At 37.7% G+C, this 17,576-nt stretch overlaps 1 protein-coding gene and 1 pseudogene across 1 annotated transcript in view; one reads left to right on the top strand and one right to left on the bottom strand.

Moving 5' to 3' along the window:
• LOC149228727 (protein GLUTELIN PRECURSOR ACCUMULATION 3-like) overlaps positions 1 to 17,576 on the top strand; it is a 332,287-nt gene that overhangs the window by 291,598 nt on the left and 23,113 nt on the right. The gene's annotated exons all lie outside the window — the stretch shown is intronic.
• LOC149228728 (MLO-like protein 1 pseudogene) lies at positions 877 to 2,379 on the bottom strand (annotated as a pseudogene).

The raw sequence follows: 17,576 nt of genomic DNA, 5'->3' as shown, positions 1-17,576 counted from the left end.
TTCAATACATTAAATAAACTCTGCTAGGGGAAAACAAATCGACCCCAAAACAGGGGCGCTGTTTCACCTGAAGCTACAAAAATAGAAAAGAATCTCTAAAGATAGAAAAGCCTTCCATTATTCCAGCTTCAATGACCCATGAAAACTAATCCTGGAGCGTAGACTAACTAAAGACAGAAATAGGCAATCGAACCTTTGAATGCCACTTTGCAACTGCAGTCAAAAAATAGATCATCGGTTCCTGTTTCTCTGCTATGACAGGTGTCTTTGTTTAAATATAAAACTGATCCTTTAAATAAGTTTCCACCTGAACAATCGCAGCTGTAGTTTACCAACCTCACCACGTGTTTTCAGTTTGAAGACATTTACCTGTGTCACCACCGTTTGATTACCAGCTTGACATGTGCAACACCATTAGCGATAACATTGCTAAGGTGGAACGTTATGAAACGTTGTTTCAAACCGCCATTCACTCTCTGAATTACATGAACATATAATTGATAATCAATGCAGAAGAGCCTGTCCTAATATCCTAATAAAAATGTACGCTGTTACCAATAAAATTACAGGTTACTCCACAAGTATAGCCAAGCTTATATCCTGAAAGTACTAGATTAACTATGTAGCTGTCCATGTCAATGATTTGTTCAATTCGAGACCTCCACACTACAAACTGGGCATATCTTATTTATTTGAAGCCAAATTTTGATGCAATCTGAATGATATTGATGCTTGCATGGAAGGGTCTGTATTATATCCCTCCTTCGTGATTGAAGTCCCCAAGACCTGTAGATAAATTTGTAACTGGTTGACAATCGATAAATTAACTGTCATTTTACAGCTGATTCAATTACAAGATTACTGCTTCTAGCCTTTTCATGATTTTGGCATATCTATCTTGGACTCTGAACATTCTGTTATTTCGTAATCATGGATTGATTCTGATTGAATTTGCGATGTGTCATTGATCTTCAATAACTGTAGATTCCCTCTATCGTTGTCATCATCAGGTCTGGTACTTACTCTTCTCTTGGCCCTCTGCTGCCATTCTGACAGTCCCTGACGAACTCTCTCTCCAAATAATGTCATTTTATATGAGGTACCCATCTGAGTAACAAGGGCATAGAGTGGAAAGGTATTATAGCTGCAAAGAACTTGAATAATTATCCCAATTACAAGCCTTGGAATTATATAGCCAACTTTCCCCATAATGCACGAGTGGAAACCGTAAGTTGTCAGTATCCAGAAGAAAAATGCGATTTCAAAAGCGTTCTTCTACAACAGTGTGCTTCTCTGCAACTTCTTGGGCTAGCTGAGTAATGATATGCTCCAGTTTTGTACCCACAGCTAGTAAAAGAATCAAAGGGATGAAAGCAATCCAAAAAATGGCATGCCAACCATGAATATTGAGGAGCAAGTAGATCACCACCAAAGACCAAAGGTATCCACTTAGATTAACAACCTTAACAACCTTCTTGAAGTCAGCTTCAAGTGTTCTCAACATGTACTTGTGAAAATCAAAATTTGGGTTTGAGCTGCAATGTTTATGAATGAAGCCCGATCGTAGAGTATTGTAATCTGTCTTTGTTACTGAGCCATAAAATTGCTTAAAAAATGAAACCATCCAACTTAGTAAAGCTGACTTTCCCCATATCCCCATAACATGGTTATTGACAAAATCATGATGTGCAACACTGAGGAAATGTTTTTTCATAGCTTTTTTTTTTGGATTGAATCTATTTGGTCGAATGCCTCTCCCAGGACCTCCATGTGCGGATCTTTGCAATTCCCAGAAGTGTGATCATAACAGAAAATAGCACATAGACGACAGCTAGAGCAAATATGAAGATATGCAACTCATGCATTGCTTCTATGGACAAGAAATGTTTCTTTCCCTCCTTACAGTGACGTGCTTCAGAACCCCTCGATGACAGTAGATGTCTATTATTGGATCCAACAAAAGATGTTAACACTCTAGAATGGATCGCAGCCTCTGAAGCAGGGCCTTCAGCGAGTTCATGCCTTCTGCATGGTAACATGCGATATGCAATGCTTTCTGGTATGAAAAGGTGATTGATTGCCCCTTGAAAAACAATAAACAATATGGAGATAAATCCCAGAAGCATCAACTCTTTTTGCATCTTCACTAGGGCATCATACAATGGTTTTTGGCTCCAATTTTTGAGCTCTGTCGCTGTGTGGGTAGCGCCCCTGCCCAACCTGATGCGTAGCGCGCCACTGGTACGTAGCGCATACCTTCAACGTGTAGCGCACACCTCCAGCTCTGCTCCACAGTTGTGAAAACCACGATTTCACCCTTGTAATGCGCCTTTGACCTCTGCTTTGAAATTTGGTGGAAATGACTTGCCTGTTGGACATATAACAATAGAGTTTCACTATGTTTCTGTGGCGAATGGTTCCCAATGTTTCAACTTCCTCCTTGGACAATCAATGGTCATACTCTCACCGTAAATGCTTCCCACTTCGTTATTCATTTTGATATCATCTATACCCATTTTGGATTTCGTCCAGAGGTGCTTCACTGCCACTGTTTGATTGTTGGGTATGTCAGCGCGATAAACCTTGCTGGATGCTCCACTTCTAATTACATTTGCTTTGTTTTCCAATTTCATTTGTTTTCTCCAGCCTATCTGCTTGGTGAGGAACATACCTGCGGAAAAATACAAGTCCATTGACAAGTAACGAGGTGCATTGAATACCTGCGACAATAATTTTAATACTAATTTAAAACTGTCAACGGGTGTTGATCCTGAAGATAATGCGGTGACAGAGTTGCCTTTGAAGCTGAAACAGGGCTGTCATTTGAAGAATTGGAAACTTTGAAACATTTTGACACATAGGATGATTTCTTTGGCTGTTTCTGCAGGGATTGGAGCTACTGAAGCTGTTGCCATTGAAGCCTGTAGAGCTTTGGAACATTTACCTATTTATTACAAAAACATATTTGATGATTTCTTCTTCAAAACATGGTTTTGAAGAAGAATCTATTTCACATTGATGACATTCCTGAAATAAACATCTACTGAACCTTCTCCTAGCCTGCAAGTGTTATTGAAACATCAAGCTTTAAAAACATCTAAGTAGCAGTGGGTGAAAGCTAATTGTCACTGGCCTGCATATTTGAACTGAGATTTTGACAGCCACCTGTCAATTTGACTCTGACAGAGAACTTTGAGAAGACGGAGTCTAACAATGGCGACAACCCCGTTGACTACCATCTCCAAGGTGGGTTACTCTACAGGTTGGATAAACTATGTGTTCCTAAAGGTGAGGGATTGCAGCTGATTAGAGAGGCTCACACTTCCAAGGTTGGAGGACACTTTGGTGTAGGGAAGACTGTGACTAACTTGCATTGGCCCAAGATGCAAGCACAGGTAGCTAGGTTCATAATAGGATGCATGCTTTGTTGTACCAACAAGCCTAGCAACAAGAAACATGGTCTATATCATCCCTTACCTGTACCTACTCGTCCTTGGGAAAGCATTTCCATGGACTTTGTGGGAGGTTTACCAACAACTAACAAGGGACATGACTACCTCTTCGTGGTAGTTGACAAGTTCAGCAAGACGTGTGTTTTGATGCCCTATTAAGAGACAATCAGCGGGCAAGAAGCAACAAACTTGTTCTTTGGACAAGTCTGGGTGCACTTTGGGATACCAAGAAGCATCATTTCAAATAGGGATACAAGATTTCTCAATGCATTCCGGACTACATTGTTGGAGAAGATGGACACGAAGTTGAAGAGATCTACAACATTCAATCCACAGATGGATGGGAAGCTAGAAGTAGTCAACAAGACTTTGGTGCAGCTTCTAAGGGGATACAACCAAAAGCATCCGAAGACCTAGGATGAACATCTGGTTTATATAAAACATTCTTACAACAGAGTAGTCCAAATTTCTATAGGAAAGTCCCCATTTGACACTTGTTTTGGATATTTTCCACCTTCACCTTTGGATATTGTATATGGGCAACACGGAGTGAGGGAAGATCTCACATGAGATGCTTTGAGGGCTAAAAAATTTATAGAGAAGGTCTGGCAGATCCATCGATAGGTACAAGAAACACTGCAAAAGTCACGGGAGAAGTATAAGGCCAGGCATCGTCAACACCGAATAAAGAAGCCATTCAAGGTGGGAGACAAAGTATGGTTACAATTGAACAAGGAGAGGCTGCAGGGGCCTGGTAAGAAAAGAAAGGCTTTGAAGTATGGTCCCTTTGATATACTGGAAAAGGTGGTTGATAATGCCTATCGACTCAGTCTACCACCATATAATTGCATTGCTCAGTTGTGAATGTAGAGAATTTGAAACTCCACGGGCTTTCCATGCTAGATCCGGAAGAGGAACAAGTCCTAACTTCTGTGGAGGATTTTGCACCAGATTCTTAGGTAGAGTTGACAAAAGATATAGTTTTGCAGAAGAGGTCCAAAACTACAAGACATGGGCAAGAGGACCTTTGGCAGATTGGGTTGAAGGGACAACTTCCAGGAAAAGCTAAATGGTAGATCAGAGAGAAGGTGGAGGAAAAATTCCCTCACCTCATTCAGTAAAAACTTTTGGAGACCAAAAGCCTCCCAATGATCCAGATTGGATCATTATATTGTTTGTCATCCATATTGGTGCTTTTGGAGTGCAAAAAGTGGAGGGATTAGTTCATGGGACTGTTTTTATCGGCAGGACCCAGATTGGCAAAATAGGGTCCAAAACCTTTCGGGAGCATTTTGAGGCATCAAACGATGTTTTTGGGGGGTAAAACTTTTTTTCTTTAGTGTTGCACCATTTCATGCTATTATACACACAAAGATCTTTCCAACAACACTATGCAAAAGCTATGCCACTCAGAAGTTGACCATCTTGTTTTCACACCTATAGTTCGAGAGGATGTCGCGTTAGCCCCCATTATTCATGGAAAAGGGGCTAGCCATGTGATTATGATGTAAAAGACTTTAGAAGAGTCTATATTGTAACTCTAGTTAAGAGTTGATGTACTCAAAATTAACCACTAGTAGGTTTTCGTGGTGTGTTATAACCAGACCACTAGGAGGAAGAGGCATTCCATTCTTTTGAGAGCATTTTTTTCCATAGCTGAGCAAATATAGCCTTCAGAGATAGGAGGTAGAGCATGTTGAAGAATCTAGGGCAATTAGATATAGTAGGATTCTTCTTGACTTGATAACTATTTGTGAAACACTTTCACAATTTTATCTTGTTAGCTTAATCTTCTTCTCTTCTTATTAATGCATGTGTGTTTACTTCATCAAACTACTACCAAAAACACAAGAAACAAGAACACAAGATGTTGGCTCTCTGTCAGGGCAAACAGTTAAAACTCTCTCTCTTAGAGAGGAAAACCCTTTCGTAATTTTCTTTTATTGAAGCTTCTATTGATCAATGCCAAACCCTAGACCTTTGACAAGAATATCCTGCAAGCATAAGTCAAGTCCTTCCTCCTTCTTGCACTTCGTTTCCCCAACACTTTGTCCTTCTCCTTCCGACACTTTGTTCCCCGGCACTTCGTCATCCTCCTTCCAGCACTTCGTTCTTCTTTCAACTTGTTGATAGTCCTTAGTACACTAGCTCTAGAAGAGACTCCAATCTTTGATCCTTAGTGAGATCCTTCACCAAGAGGATACCTTCTTTCTCTTGACCCAATCGAGCTTCTTCTTGATGTATAGTGCAGACTTGATATAGTAGTACTGCAGCCCTAGTTTCTCGCACGTGTGGGAGGTTTCTCTTATGTTTATAGCTCCTTTCTCCTTCGCTTGAGTAGGAGGCCTTATAGGCCTAAGTTACTTGCCCAAACAAGGAGGAATATGTAACTGTGATCTTATTGCTGTTATATTTGTTGACTGCCCTTCTTTTCTTGCACGTGTGACTATGTTTCATCCTTAAAACAACCCTATAAACTTTAGTTTGTGTCTCTCCTTCTTCGTTGCACTAGAGGATCGTTGTACTTCGACATTCTTCACCCTTTCTCGGTCTTTCTTCTTCGCTGATTTTAGAGGTAGATTGCCTTTTCGTTGGAGTGGACAACCTCTATATATAGAGGACTGCCCCTCCTTTAGGCCGACTTGAGGATTGTAGGCAGACTTGACTTTTCTTGCTTCAGAATTGCTTCTTTGATGATATCATTGCATGGAGAGGACTTGACTTTGCTTGGAGGGATATCTTTTGACTCTTATACAAATATATACATGGTGTAACATGCCCTTAAGGGTCTTCAACCTTTTCTTTTGATTCTTTGACTTACTTATAGCACTTTGACATGTGCTAGACCTATTTCAATGAGCAAGAAACTCATTGCTAAATATAACAAAAATAATATTTCTTTTCTTGAATAAATACAAATATAAAAAGTACTTTTATGAAAAACGAACCTAGTTACACTTCTTTCAACACTCCCTCTTAACTAGGTAGGTATTCATATATCATTACAAGGGGTTTGGCTATTTTTCAATCTTGAAGAATTCACATAAGAGAAACCAGATTGGCAATCCATCTGTTATAGCATCTTAGTAACCAACATTGTTCATAGCAATGGCTTGACTAACAACTCTCTCATAAGATCATAGCACAATGTTGGCGACACTGATGACTTTATAGACACCTTAGTCATTGTCTCTCAAGGTACTTACCCACTCGGGTGTTCAGTGAGTATGTCCTTCTACGACTATTCTTATCTTGAGTTCCCAACCCTCAAAGAATATCGTTCCTCTTGCCTACTCTTGTCTTGGATGCCCTACACATCCTCAAAGAGTATTAGATGCTAGATGATTACCCAATCCTCCTATTCTTTCTTCCCAACTGAAGACAAGAATGTTGTGTCTATCTCTTACTCTTAATTGACGAAGACATGCCCACGTTTCCTCTGACAAGGAACTTGCCCAAGCTCCTTTGTAATTGGGAACTTGTTAGAACTCCCTCTTAGCTAGGGACTTGTCCATTCATCAACAACTTCTTCTTCGTGGGTCCTTCAACTACTTCATCTCCTTCTTTCTTTTGATGTCATTGTTTGAACTTCTTCTTGGTAGGGCATTGGCCATCGATCACTTTCCTTCTTGGCTTGTCATGTCATTGCTCCTTCGTGGAAGGTGGCCTTCTTGATGTATGTCAGGTTTTTTTGTCATCTAGCTACTCCTTTGCCATAGATGCTTAGTTGTACTTGCTTAGTAGCCCTTCATGACTTTATCATTGCTTCAACATCAAATAGTGCTTTTGTTGGATGGCTTCTTCATCATGACATCTTTGTAGAGTTGAATCAGTTATTTGCACCTTAATATCTCTAAGGCGTTCATAGGTGTCAAGGGTCCTTTGATCTTTTTCTTCCTTCTTCAGAGTTGTCATGCTTTCTTTCGGTAGATGTATATAATGGATCTTGTCAGATAGTGATTCTTTGTGACCATGGTGTTCTTCACATGTTTGATCTCTTTCTTCATTTGCTTCTTGTTGGATTGATTAGTCAATCACTTTATACTCCTTATGGGAGCACTTCTTTATGTTGACCTTCATTGCATTGTAGTACATGCCTTCGAGCATGTCATTGGTGAAAGAGATCCTTTTATACTTAATCATGCTTTTAGAACTATTCCCGTGACCCAATAATATATGTATGGTGACATGACTTAAATTTTGATGCATACATACCTCATCTTGATTCTGCTTTGATCATCTCGACTTCATTTGATGGTTCATCTTTTCTTGCCTACATATCATCCTTTCTTGAATCCCTTGAAGGGGACTCCCAATGAGACATCTAGGAGGAAGAGGCATGAGTCAAGTCCTAGACCCTTGACTAGATGAGTCAAGTCCTTCCCCCTTCTTGCACTTCGTTTCCTCGGCACTTTGTTCCCCGACAAGATGAGTCAAGTCCTTCCCCCTTCTTGCACTTCGTTTCCTCGGCACTTTGTTCCCCGACAATTTGTCCTCCTCCTTCCGGCACTTCGTTATTCTTTCAACTTGTTGATTGCCCTTAGTACACTAGCTCTAGAAGAGAATCCAATCTTTGATCATTAGTGAGATCCTTCACCAAGAGGATACCTTCTTTCTCTTGACCCAATCGAGTTTCTTCTTGATGTATAGTGTAGACTTGATATAGTAGTACAACAGCCCTAGTTTCTCGCACGTGTGGGAGGTTTCCCTTATGCTTTTAGCTCCTTTCTACTTCGCTTGAGAGACCCTCTTCTTCGCTTGAGTAGGAGGTCTTATAGGCCTAAGTTACTAGCCCAAAAAAGTAGAAATATGTAACCGTGATCTGGTTGCTGTTATATCCGCAGACTGCCCTTCTTTTCTCGCACGTGTGACTGCGTTTCTTCCTTAGAATAACCCTATAAACTTTGGTTTGTGTCTCTCCTTCTTCGCTGCACTAGAGGCTCCTTGTACTTCAACTTTCTTCACACTTTCTCGGTCTTTCTTCTTCTTTGATTTCAGAGGTAGATTGCCTTCTCATTGGAGGAGTGGACAACCTCTGTATATAGAGGATTGTCCCTCCTTTAGGCCGACTTGAATTTTCTTGCTTCAAAATCACTTATTTGATGATGTCATTGCATGGAAAGGACTTGACTTTGCTTGGAGGGATATCTTTTGACTCTTATACAAATATTTATATGGTGTAACATGCCCTCAAGGGTCTTCAACATTTCTTTTGACTCTTTGACTTACCAATAGCACTTTGACATGTGCTAGACCTATTTTAATGAGCAAGAAACTCATTGATAAATATAACAAAAGTAATATTTCTTTTCTTGATTAAATACAAATATCAAATGTACATTTATGAGGACCGAACCTAGTTACACTTTCTTCAACAGAGCACGCAGAGAGGATCTGTAGCAGCCCACGGGCGACATGCATTACGTCTTTGTACCTGCAACCATATTTCTAGGTAGATAAAGAGAGCGAAGCGACCTCACCATCTAGCTGGGTTTTCTTCCGAAAGGGTTTCCCATAACATATTTTGTGTTTTATGTGTGTGTGAACTTATTTTGTAGTTCTCTACTTTTCTGCATAATTTCCATTCGCATGCATGCACTAATTACAGTTAAATCTATAGATCTTAAAGTTTAATAAAACTGTAATAGTGTAGAATCTCAAAGTTTTAATATAATACTATTAGATCTATTGTGACGAACCGTCCAGTGGAATATCCACGGTAGTTTATGGATCACAACCAATACTTCAAAGAAAGATTACTATCAAATATCTAACTAGACCAAGTCATGTATGGGTGTTCCCTCTCTTATGTTTGGGATGGCTAGATGGATAACCCAATTAGGTGTTTCTGATCATCAAGGGGAAGGGACATGTCCCAGGTCAACCCATCAGTCCATAGGTGCAAGTTTAGATGGTGGTATTGGAGTGGACAAGACTTCAGGGGCAAGTGCCATAGCCAAGAGTCCAGTTAATGGTGGTCCCAGATATTCCTTTCCTTGACCAACTTTTTCCAACACTTTGGTGTTGCTTTTACTTTTTATAATAATTCTTTAATATGTTGCATAGTTCGAGAGCCCAAGTTTTCATTTGGGAGATTTAGCATTTATTACCCATTAATATGAAGTGGATTATTGTTCATCATGATTGGGATAGTACAAGTGTTCCCTTTTATGTGTGGAGCATCAAGTGCTCTAAAAACTGAGTAATGGTTAACAAGGGGGTAGAGCTCATGCTAGGCTTTTTCCCATGCACTAATTTTAGTCCTAGCCATCTTTTGCATTTTTCCTTTCTTTTTTCTTTTATGGTGGCTTTCTTTGCTTTTATCTTTCTTTTAGTTCCATCAAATTGCAAGGCAATGTTTTTCGACCCAAACCCAAGAATGAGGATAAGAGAGCGCCAATCCCCATGACCAATGACCACCTACTCGAAGAATGGATGTGGAATAGAGGGAATGATGGAAAGTCGCAAGTATGGAATGTTACGTGCATGCTACTTCAATTAGAGCTTGCCTAGTTGTTTTCTTTGTAACGACCAAAAGTCGTATACGCAGCGGAAATATTTAAAATACTTTGTAGACAGACTCCATTGTAAGATAGTAATTGTAAATTGTATATTGTATAAATAATTGATGTAGGATAATTACAAATGAGAATGAGGGCCCACTTATATACCCTAGGTAGGTGCCCTTTCACAAATGGCCATGTCTCTAGACATGCCTCTTCATTACTAACTAACTAATCATTAGTTAGTTAATTATCGTTTATTATTATTATATTTATATTTACGTTTATTATTTTATTATGAATTATATTCATAACATAGCTTTCCCCTTCAAAGTGACAAACAAAAACTAGGACAAACAAAACTGTTGCACTGAGAAAGGATCAGACCATCCTAGATTGATCTTCTGTGGAATCAAATTTTGTGACGAATAGTTATCATAGGACCGGATTCTTCAAACTTCAATATCCTTGGGAACATAATTTTGTCATTTATTTTCTGAGCGATATTGGTACATAGCTTGATTGGAAACTCTACTCTTGTGATTTGGATGTCAATACATAGCTCCTTTTGTTTGGCTTTCTTCTATCATATTAGTGGTTGATTCTTGATTTTTTTCAGGTGTTGTTGATGTTAAGTTGGTGACTGAGTCATCATTTGGAATGTCCATTGTTTGGAATGTAGCTTCTGCATATGTTTTAGCTTCTCTAGATTCCTCTTCTTCCTTACTTGGGATATTCACTGGATCAATATTTATTCCCTTATCTTCAACTTGGACTGAAACGACTGACGACTTCAATACTTCACCTTGAAGTTGTTCTAGCTTGTCATTCAGCGATTTCTTGTCATTTTTAAGTTTTTTTATTTGTGTAAGTAGGGTTTGGTTATGATTCCTTAAACGTACAAGTTCATCCTTTTTTGGATTGTTGATTGTATTCTTAGTAGCTTCATCATCTTTTAAACTTTTGATTTGTTCTAATAATGTTTGATTAAGGCTCTTAAAATGTAAATTTTCTTCTTCTTGTTCTAATAAACGCTTCTTGAGTTCCTTCTTTGTGGCTTTGGCTTTCTTGACTTGTTCGAGTAGTTTTTCATTGTGATCTCTGAGGCGCGAAATTTCTTTGTCTTTATTGCAGATGGCTTCTTCAAGCTCTTTTTGCTTCTTATTTTTGTTATCTTGAAACATCAAGTCTGAGACATCCTTGAAGTCTTCTACTGAAGATGTTATTGATTTTGATTTACTTGTTATGTCTCGAAATGTGACCATCTTCCCCTTATAAGGAAATGTCAAAACTTGTTTCTCTATGTTTAACATGAAAGTACCCAAACTCTAAAACCAAGGTTGACAGAGTATGATGTCAATATCCATCTTTACAACATGAAATTGAGATATGTACTCGTAATGAACTACTGTCACTTGTAAGTCACTAATGTTATACTCTTTTTGGTCAAAAATATTTTTCCTTACACCAATGCTTGGCTCTAGAATTAATAGCTGATTTGCCAAGTTAACATTGATGTAATTTTTATCGTTGCTTGTGCTGATAGCGATATTAATATCTCCTCCATGGATACTTCCTTTTAATATAATTAATTTGTGATTTGTAATTGAAAAACCTTTATAGGAAAATCATCCTTCCTTCATCATTTTTGAATTAGGCTGCATTTTGTTTATCGATAATTTTGCGTCAGTGACACTAATATTTTCTTCAAAACTGAACTTCTTTTGTGTTCGTTGAAGAGCTTAGGGTTTAATGATAACCCCTTCAATTTCTTTTAATATCCTCTCTCCTTTTGTTTGTTTGTTTGTTTGTTTTTTCTTTTTTTTTTCTTTTTCATTTAATTAATTAAATATTTTTAATTAATTAAATTAATTGATATATAATATTTTTTTAAATAATATATATATATATATATATATATATTATTTTTTTATTTTTTTATTTAATTAAGTAATTAATCAAATTATATTAACTTTATAATATAATTATTATAACTATATGGTTTAATATTATACATCTGTTATGATATGCCGAACCACACAATTGAACGAGTTAATGTACCAACCCAACTCCACGACGTTGACTCATTGGTTGGGCCATGCTTGTTGGCTAAGCATCACGACCCTTGGTGGTCGGAGCATAGAAGATTGTCAGCTGACAATGGATTTCGTAGATATCTGCACTAGCATATGTCAGACAGGAAGATGAATGGAATGCAGGAAGACACAGTTAGTGCGGTGACATGGCGAGTAAGGGAAAATGTGGTGCGGGTGACAGCACGGGTAAATGACTATGGTGGTACTAGGTGGCTGTAGTGTGTAGCAGCTAGACTTTGTGCTGGCTGCAGGGCTTTATCGACTAAGATGGGGACAATGATGTGAGGGTCGTAGGAAGCTGGTTGTTGTTTGGGCTATGGACGACGATGACATCCAGTGGTTTTGGTTTGGTCAACAACATCAACAAATGCATGAACGATTGTTTAGCGATCTCAGTCGCTTCAATTTTAATTTATTTATTTATTATTATTTTTTTAAATATGATTTTATTTATTATTTTTTTTAAACTATATTTTTTTCAAATTTTTTTATTTTTTGTGAATATTTTTTTATATATCTTTTGTTTTTATAACTTTATTTGTTTTTATTTTTTTTATATAATTTTTCCAATTTTTTTTCTTTTTCTTTAATATGGCCAAAGGCCTAGTAGCAACTGGCAGAATGGAGAAGCTCCTCTTTCATAGTGAATGCTTGATTGACGACAACAAGGTTGTCGGGAGGTTGATGGCCAAAGGCGTGGTGATTAGCCGATGTGGCTTTGATACCAATGTAACGATCAAAAGTCATATACGCAGCGGAAATATTTAAAATACTTCGTAGACAAAGACATCCATCGTAGGATAGTAATTGTAAATTGTATATTGTATAAAGAATTGATATAGGATTATTACAAATGAGAATGAGAGCCCGCTTATATACCCTAAACAGGTTCGCTTTCACGAATGGCCATGTCTCTAGACATGCCTCTTCATTACTAACTAACTAATCATTAGTTAATTGATTATCGTTTATTATTATTATATTTATATTTACATTTATTATTTTATTATGAATTATATTCATAGCATCCTTCCAATAACCCTAAGGCTTTAGAGGAGGTCCCACTGGACTAGGATCAAAGACTAGCCACCGAGGTGAAGTGAGGGAATAAGAATACAATCGAGATCAATGAATTATTTGGGTCACCCTTTGATTCATTTTAGTATGCCCCAAAGCAATAAGTAAAAGCACATGATTGCAAAATGTGAAACTACCCGCCAATGGATGACCCACTTTCCTTTAAGGTGGAATGTTGGATGAGAGAAAGAGATATGACTAGAGCATTTATACGTGGAGGTTCCATGGCATCATGTCAAATGTTGATCAATAAGGTTGCTAGCTAGCTAGTTTTCCAAGGAGGAGAAAAAATTCTTGTATGGGTTACCCACTTTTTGGTGGGTAACAACCCCATTAGACTAAAGTCAAAGACTAACCTCCCAAGTGGAGTGTGGGAACAAGGATATAATCAAGAGCAGTAAATCATCTAGTTTGCCTCCTGATTCATATTAATATTCATGTAACATTAGATGAAAGCACATCATTGCTAAAATGGTTCAAATACCTACTGATAGATGACTCGCCTCCTTGAAGAAGAATGTCAGATGGGAGATAACACTAAACGAAGTGATAGGTGGAGAATTATGGCATAATGTTATTTGAACACCATCATAGGGACATTGGCTGGCTTTAAAATGAGGAGATTTTTTTTTCTCGTATGGTTACCCACTTTTGGTGGGTAACAAGGCCCCCTTTGAATTCAAATCGAGAAATTACCTTCAAATCCACCATAAACCCTAATTGTTTGATTCTCATAATTGGTGGTGATAGAAGTGGAAGCCTTAGGGGACTCTTGACTTTGTTTGATATAAGAAGAAGCCCTTCTTTTGCTGGATTATGCCCATCACTAAAACAAGGGGAGTAGTTGCTAAGGTCATAGTGGTGACTCTCCCATGCTACTCATTGTCTTAGTCACCTATTGAGGCTTTGCAATAAGGTGCAAGATTTTGTTGTAACATTTTGGTGTCGTTGTTGGGGAGGAGTTCAGAGGAGTTCATTCCTTCTCTTCAAGATCTGAAGTTTATGCTTGAACCTCCTTTGGATGAATATGCCTTAAGAGACTTCCAATCAACCATAAAACCCTTTGAACTCAAATCTATAAATTATCTTAAGAACCCTAAAATCCCCGTAAATACTATCTTAGGGAGAATCCCCATTGAGCTGGAGGAGGGTTGGACAGGTGATAGTAGCCTCCTCTTAATTAAAGGGGGTTTCACACTTGAGATTTAGGACTTTATCTTGAGAAGTGCAAGATTTTACTATATCAAACTGCATTGCTAATAAGTTCTACATTCTTCACCTTTTCCAAACTGCAATAGCATATGAAATCTCTCTTGTGTTCACCACCTGTCGTGCTCTCGCAACTTGAAGTTGTGAAATGCATTTGAGCACTATATCTATTTTTTGACATATGTTATGGAGTTGAAAGTACAAGTAAACAAATGGCATAGCCACAATAGGGTGATTAGGTTGGTGAAAGTGGGGTATTGTCTTAGCCCCCACCAACTTTCAAATCTTACAAAGGTGGTCCATTTTCCCTAAAAGGGGTGGCCAAAATGTAGTAGAACAGTTATGGTCGTTAAGTCAACTCGAGTGGCCTCACACTCCTGGATTGTAACCTATGTCACACGGTTCGAGTTCGACAACGATTAAGTTCGATTTGAATTCGAATTTTCCGATCAGGTTCGAATGAGGTTCGGCTATACATATTTTTCAATATATATATATATATATATATGACAAAATATTCTATATAAATAACAATTATATTTTCAATATATTTTCTCAAAGTCTCTCAATTTCAATAAATGTCACAGGTTGACCAAATTTCTGAGTGGTCATTTGCAATCAATTTGCAAGCACACCATGCTATAAACTAAGATATGATATTTATAAGAAGTTATTAAAATTAAATTAATAATGGAGGCTTATGCTAGGCACTAAAGTTGTTAAAACAAAGATAATGATAAAACCAGTGTTTTTAAAACCGGAACCGGTGACCGAACCGGTCCACCTAATGAACTGGTTTACCGACCGGAACCGGTCTAACCGGGACTGGTTTGGTCTAAACGAACCGGTTTTTAAAAAATACATTAAATAATTAATTTTTAATGAAACAAAACTATTTTTAAGATGTAAAACCATGATTCCAAGCCAATAGAGACAAAATATGCAAAGTTTGCTCATTTATATACCATGCAAAGGTGAATATATCAAAATGGCACCGAGTGCAATACATATCATCGACAGAATAGCAAAATACATAAGAAATGAGGCTCTAAATGGCCTATAAAGTCCAAAAACAATGCTGCAAGCTATGAGGCCATTGGCCTACTACAAGTCTTCAGTTAAGTTATAAACCGGCCGGATGTAATGTCCTTCAGTCTGCATATTTATTCTCTCTACAAATCTATAGAAGTTAGGAGTAGGACATCTCTTGTTAAGGGAAAAATTTCAACTCTTATTGGTGAATAAATATTATTAGGATCCTTGAGTTGACTGTTGAACAGATCAAAGCTATCCTTTTGCAGTCATTGGTGAATCTTGATAAGCCCTGGATTTATGAGTTTTCGGACTTTGCAATAAGCAAAAGATTAGCAAGTGTTGAAGTGACATATGTGATATATGAATAAAAGACACCTTTGTTAGGTATCCCATTGTGAATATATGACATTGACCCCCTCCGCAATCTCATTGTCTTGTTGAACAACTTAAAGTATCAAAATGCACTAAGCCAATGATTGAATTTAGTGTTGTGTTTTAGCTTAGAGCATTATAATTGAAGGCATATCTTTAGTTATACTAAGAACAATTGGAGTCATCTTTGCAAGTCAAAAGGCAACAACATTAAGCAAAAGCATCTTGATAATATAACCAAAAAAGGGACTATTATTTCATATTTAATCACAGTGAGAATTTTAAAAACTACACAGTTCATGACTAAGGGTTTTCATCATTTACAGTAACACTAACAGTGACAAGTAGCAGTGTATCTTGAGAAAGTCTTTTGTAGAAGGTGACTTTGTATTTATTAGGAAAGTTCAAATGATGTAGGACAAGTTACAACAAGATATTGACTGTCCTATTTTGGTTTTAGCAACAATATTACTGATCATAAGAAGTAACAGTGAACAGTGTCCATAAACCGGCCGGTTTAGGACGGAACCGGCCGGTTTGCTATAAACCGGCCGGTTCCGCCCTAAACCGGCCGGTTTGCTATAAACCGGCCGGTTCCGCCCTAAACCGGCCGGTTTTTACCGGTTAGGGCCTATTTTTGGGCACGTTGGGGTGTAAACCGGGTTAGAAGGGCCGGTTCGGACCGGCCAGCCCTCCAACCGGCCGGTTAGATCGGTAACCGGTTTTCTGGGCCGGTTTTAAAAACTATGGATAAAACATGCACATATTAGTTAATATATGGTCTTGTTGTGATCCCCAATTTAATAGATTTATAACCATGATATTTTAATAAGGTTGTTATTATTTTAATAATGGATGGTTATATAAGAGATTTTTTTTTTAAGGTATCAATAATTTAGGTAGCACTATTTACTTTAGAATATATGTTTTGATATTTTTCATTTATAACATGTGAATTATTTTTGCAACTAATATCTCAAAATGAATTTGGTTACACTAAACGAATTTTGAAGTTCGTTTATAGAGAAGATTTTAATCTAAAAAAAGTAGACAGAATAAAATTTCCCACCAACTCATGGTTCACTTTATGCGTATTAGATCATGAAATTATCTCAAAGTGATCTAACTCATTGAAGTATCCTTTAAAAAAGGTGAAAGACATTTTTTCATGATGAACATTCCCCATTGAAAAGGAATGTTAAAATTTATGCTTTACATCTTTTACATCCATTACCTTCTGCATAAGTGAGACATTTCGCATATGACACAATAAGATGTTGTTGCAAGTGACGATAGCCACTCTAAAAGAAATGCTCCAACCTGAGGACCAGGAGGTACAAAATACTAACATAAATTTGAAAATACTTACAAAATATCTGAGGTTTCTCAGTCGACTTATAATATTTATTGTATTAGATAATTAGACATCCTAATAAAGTTAAAAAAATAATAATAAAAAATTCAAGTTCTTCTCAAACACTGGTGCCGCGGTGTGTCGGTGGTTTGCGACTACTCAAGTGGCAAGCCTCGGCCCTCAGGCTCACACTGCATGCCCACTGCCTTAGGCTTGCACGTCTGCAAACTGCAAACTGCACAGCGCTATCAAGTTATCAACTGAGAACTCTACAAACAAACGCTCAGCCTCAAATTTCAATCAATACTCCCTTCCAGACAGCGTGTGCCAAAACGGTAGCCAGCCATCGTTTATAAAGAATTATTTGGCAGGAAGAGTTGCTAAAAAGCGGTATGCGGCCCCTGGTTTTTATTCTAAAACCGTCAAGAAAACTGTCGAACCACAAAAAATTCGTTTAAGTTCGCGATTAGGTTCGTTG

This window comes from Pinus tabuliformis, chromosome J (genome assembly GCF_031772625.1).
Source record: "Pinus tabuliformis cultivar Carrire ecotype Pingquan chromosome J, CPIR1, whole genome shotgun sequence".
Classification (NCBI taxonomy): domain Eukaryota; kingdom Viridiplantae; phylum Streptophyta; class Pinopsida; order Pinales; family Pinaceae; genus Pinus; species Pinus tabuliformis.
This window is presented reverse-complemented; position numbering and strand designations above follow the sequence as displayed.